Genomic DNA, 5,203 nt, shown 5'->3' with positions numbered 1-5,203 from the left:
TTGCTTTACTAACAAAACTTTGGCATCATTCTAATTCCAGTTTTGTTTGAAAAGCATTTCTGGATTGAGCACCACCATGGTGTAAACAAGGATCACCTGAGGTTAATAAAATTATAGATACTCTTTTTGTCATATCTGAATTTTTTAAAAATAGGTAACTCCAGACTGGGCATGATGGCTCACACCTGTAATCCCAACACTTTGGGAGGCTGAGGCAGGCAGATCACCTGAGGTCAGGAGCTTGAGACCAGCCTGGCCAACATGGTGAAGCCCTGTCTCTACTAAAAATACAAAAAAAAAAAAAAAAATTAGCCGGGTGTGGTGGCATGCACCTGTAACCCTAGCTACTCGGGAGGCTGAGGCAGGAGAATCGTCTGAACCCGGGAGGCAGAGGTTGCAGTGAGCCGAGATCGTACCACTGCACTCCAGCCTAGGCAACAGAACAAGACTTCGTCTCGAAAAAAAAAAAAGGGGGCCGGGCGCGGTGGCTCACGCCTATAATCCCAGCACTTTGGGAGGCCGAGGCGGGTGGATCACGAGGTCAAGAGATCGAGACCATCCTGGTCGACATGGTGAAACCCCGTCTCTACTAAAAATACAAAACATCAGCTGGACACGGTGGCGCGTGCCCGTAATCCCAGCTACTCAGGAGGCTGAGGCAGGAGAATTGCCTGAACCCAGGAGGCGGAGGTTGCGGTGAGCCGAGATCGTGCCATTGCACTCCAGCCTGGGTAACAAGAGCGAAACTCCGTCTCAAAAAAAAGGTAACTCCAATGTTGTTTTTGTTTTATAGAATGTTTTATTTTGAAATAATTTCTAACCTACTGAAAAGTTTCAAGAATAGTACAATACTACAAAAACCCTGTATCCTCTTCCCCCAGACCCAGAGTTGTTAACACACTGTTTTATTTGTTATATCTGTCTAGCACGGGCTCTATGTTCTATCTACATTTATGCTTGCATAATTCTTTTTTTATTTTTTCGAGACGGAGTCTTGCTCTGTAGTCCAGGCTAGAGTGCAATGGCGCAATCTCAGCTCACTCCAAACTCCGCCTCCTGGGTTCAAATGATTCTCCTGCCTCAGCTTCCTGAGTAGCTGGGATTACAGGTGCCCACCACCACGCCCAGCTAATTTTTGTATTTTTTAGTAGAGACAGGGCTTCACCATGTTGGCCAGACTGGTGTTGAACTCCTGACCTGGTGATCTGGCCGCCTCGGCCTCCCAAAGTGCTGAGATTACTGGCGTGAGCCATTACGCCTGGCCGCCTAATTCTTTTTTTATGAAACGTTTGAGAGTAGGTTACAAAATATCATGCCTTCTATCCCTTAATTTTTCAATATACGTTTCTTAAGAACAAAAATACGCCCTTACGTAACTACAGAACCATTAGCAAATTCCGGAAATATAATACTAATACAGAGCCGCTCACAGCTCTCGGGGGATCGAGGAGGGAGGCCTGCAGGCCGGAGCCGGAGGTCGAGGAGCCGGCAGCAGCGGCGGGGCGGGCTCAGACGAGGCGGTCGACGCTCCTGAAAACTTGGGCGCTCGCGCCACTAAGCCCAGGGCGATGAAGATGGTTGCGCCCCGGACGCGGTTCTACTCCAACAGCTGCTGCCTGTGCTGCCATGTCCGCACCGGCACCATCCTGCTCGGCGTCTGGTACTTGATCATCAATGCCGTGGTACTGTTGATTTTACTGAGTGCCCTGGCGCATCCAGATCAGTATCACTTTTCAAGTTCTGAACTGGGCAGTGACTTTGAGTTCATGGATGATGCCAACACGTGCATTGCCACTGCGATTTCTCTTCTCATGATTCCGATATGAAGTCTTTTGCAATTAAAAAGAGATTTGCCCACATCCAAAAAATAATAATAATAAATGATAATATTGATACAATGCTTTTATCTAAGATACAGACTATATTCCAACTTAATCAATTGTCCCCATTTGCCCTCTATAGGAATTTATTTTTTCCTTGTCCAGAATCCCGTTCAGGACAGCGCATCCCATTTAGTTGTCACCTCTTTTTGTCTTCTCGATCTGCGAGAGTCTATTGGTTTTTCTTAGTCGTTTATGACGGTGACAGTTTTTAAGAACACAGGCCTATTATTTCATAGACAATGTAGATTGACTCTTCCTCATAATTTGAATCACATTATGCATTTTTGTCTGAAATGTTATGTAAATGGTGTTGTATCCTTCTGAAGGTATCACATCTAGAGACACGTGATGATGTCTTTTTGTCCCTTAGGGGTGATATTAACTTTTATCATCTAGCTATCATTTGTGCTTTTTCCATAGTATGCCTTCTATTTCTCCTTATGTACCTCATAGATAATTTGAGGGAAGATACTTTGAGATTATGTACATTTTCAATCCCTTATCAGACTTCTTCCCCACCTTCAATTTAGAATTCATTGATGAAATTTGCCCAGTGATTTTTAATGTCATCATTGTTTCTATGTTTATTAATTATGAGGAATTAATTCTCATTTATTTATTATCAAAATGTGTTCATAGTCTTATTTTCATCAATGGATTATAATCTATTACTGTCCATATTTATTTTGATGCTCAAAATTGTCCCCAGTCTGGCCAGTAGGAGCCATTCAAGTTGGCTCCTGCATCTTTTTGACAGGTTCCATAATAGATTTTGAGCACTCCCTGTCTTTCTGGCATGACATGATGTTCCAGACTTATCCTGTACTTTCTAAGCCTTGAAATCAGCCATTTCTCCAAGGGGACTGGTTGCTTTTAGTGGATAATGGCATTTTGAAGCCAGGATCTGGGCACCTCTAGGTGTTTTACTTTTCTTCTTTTAAGCTATCTGTATCTTCTATTTAAAAAAAAAAAAATCAAGTATTCATACCCCTATAGTGAGAAAAAATTAAAGTTACTTTTATGTCATTCTTAAAAACAAGGAAAACAACCAAAAGATAGTGGACTGTTACAAAATCCGCTTGGGAGCCAAAACTTGAACTCATCAAAACATGGCCGGGTGTGGTGGCTCACACCTGTAAACCCAACACTTTGGGAAGCCGAAGTGGGCAGATGACCTGAGGGCAGGAGTTCGAGACCAGCATGGCCAACATGGTGAAACCCCACCTCTACCAAAAATACAAAAAAAAAATTAGCCTGGTGTGGTGGTGGGCGCCTTTAGTCCCAGCTACTCGGGAGGATGAGGCAGGAGAATCGCTTGAACCCAGGAGGCGGAGGTTGCAGTGAGCCGTGTGGCGCCATTGCACTCCAACCTGGGCAACAAGAGCAAGACTCCATCTCAAAACAAAAGAAAACAAAAATGCTCATTTGCTGACTTTGTCAAATGCCAAAGAAAGTAGCTCCAAAACAGAAGTGGCTGCCAGAAGTCACTGTGGAGGGCTGATCTCCATCTTCAGAGCACAGGAGGCACACAGTCTCTCTGCTGAGTGAGAGATGCAGGACCAGCCCAGAGACCCAGAGTAGTACCCCAGGCAGCAAGGAAAATCAGAATCCAACAGAGAGGCTTGGTCACCCAACTCGCTGCCAGCAGGAGATAAGCCTTGCTCCCCACCTCAGCCGCTGAATTTCTACTGAAACCAGGCCAAAAGGCGCGTCCGTCCACCACCCCACCTCCCCACCCATCCCACACACATCCATCCATCCCAGCTCTGGGCACAGAACAGAACTGGAAGAAGGAAGGACTTGTTGCCAAGAGACTGTGAATGCTTGTGTCCATTTAACTATTTTAATGAATTTCTGATGTGCTGCCAACACAACTGATGCCTGCCTTTTGCCAAGGGCAACTGGCTCTGGGACCCTTCCCTTCCCCTCCCAGTAGGGACCCCTCGTCCCAAGGTGCAGCTGTGGCCCTGAGTGACCGCTCCACTTTGGTACTGTCCTTAGCTGGCATCCTGCTAGAATCAAGGCTGCCACAGTGCTATCCTCACCCTGTGGAGAGTGGTGAAGGGGAGGCTGCCTCCGCTCTGGGCCACTGCAGAAAGGTTGTAAATCCTGGACACTCCCATTTTTTTTTCTTATGAAAAACAACTCTTATGCTAAGGCCCACGTTTTCTGCCATGAAAGCCTTCCCTGCAGACTTCCTGGGGCCTCTCTCCCCACAGCACTTTGCTGGGCTCTTCGCAACACTGATCTCATCACTTTGCCATCAAGCGTCACCCTGCTCCTCTGTGAGCGCAGGAGAGGACAGGCTGTGGCATATCATTCCTGTAGTCTCAGCACCAAGCACAATGTCTGACGGCACGTGGAGTTCAATAAACACTGGAACGAATGACTAGATGAGATAAGCTGGGGCGGTACAACTGAGGCTGACCGGGGCCAGCAGAGCCAGGACAGGATATTGCGATTCAGTGATTTGCTCTGAGACGAAGCTGAGTGGCTGACCTCCTAGTCCAAACCACCCTGAGCTAGCTGGGCACGGTGGCTCACGCCTGTAATCCCAGCACTTTGGGAGGCTGGGGTGGGAGGATCACTTGAGTGCAGGAGTTTGAGACCAGTCTGGAAAACATGGTAAGATCACACTCCTTAAATTGTCTACAGCCATACCACCTTGAACATGCCTGATCTCGTCTGATCTCGGAAGCTAAGCAGGGTTGGACCAGGTTAGTACTTAGATGGGAGACTGCCTGGGAATACCAGGTGCTGTAGGCTAATATAAAAAAATAAATTTAAGGCCGGGCGCGGTAGCTCACGCCTGTAATCCCAGCACTTTGGGAGGCCGAGGCGGGTGGATCACGAGGTCAAGAGAGTGAGACCATCCTGGTCAACATGGTCTACTAAAAATACAAAAAAATTAGCTGGGCATGGTGGCTTGTGCCTGTAATCCCAGCTACTCAGGAGGCTGAGGCAGAATAGCCTGAACCTAGGAGGCAGAGGTTGCGGTGAGCCGAGATCGCACCATTGCACTCCAGCCTGGGTAACAAGAGCAAAACTCCGTCTCAAAAAAATAAATAAATAAAATAAAATAATAAATAAATAAATAAATAAATTTTAAAAAAAAAAGAAAAAAAAAGATTTAACCGAGCATGGTGGCACATGAGTTCGAGACTCTAGCTACTTTGAGAGTCTGAGGTGGGAGGATCACCAAGCCTAGGGAGGTAAAGGCTTCAGTGAGCTCTTATCATGCCACTGCTACACTCCAACTTAGGTAACAGAATGAGGCCCTGTTTCCAAATGAATAAATAAAAACAAAATAGGGGCTGGGC

At 46.3% G+C, this 5,203-nt stretch overlaps 1 non-coding gene across 1 annotated transcript; it reads left to right on the top strand.

Annotated features, from left to right (window-relative positions):
• The first annotated feature begins 4,530 nt into the window (after positions 1–4,530).
• LOC135278196 (5S ribosomal RNA) lies at positions 4,531–4,649 on the top strand. The gene has a single exon (XR_010345745.1). It is a non-coding gene; the product is annotated as a 5S ribosomal RNA (ribosomal RNA).
• The last annotated feature ends 554 nt before the right edge of the window (positions 4,650–5,203 follow it).

The sequence above is a fragment of the Aotus nancymaae genome, unplaced genomic scaffold (genome assembly GCF_030222135.1).
Source record: "Aotus nancymaae isolate 86718 unplaced genomic scaffold, 86718_ANA_hifiasm-v0.15.2.pri h1tg000036l, whole genome shotgun sequence".
NCBI lineage: Eukaryota > Metazoa > Chordata > Mammalia > Primates > Aotidae > Aotus > Aotus nancymaae.
Note: the sequence above shows the minus strand (reverse complement) of the source record. Positions and strands in the feature narration are given on the sequence as shown.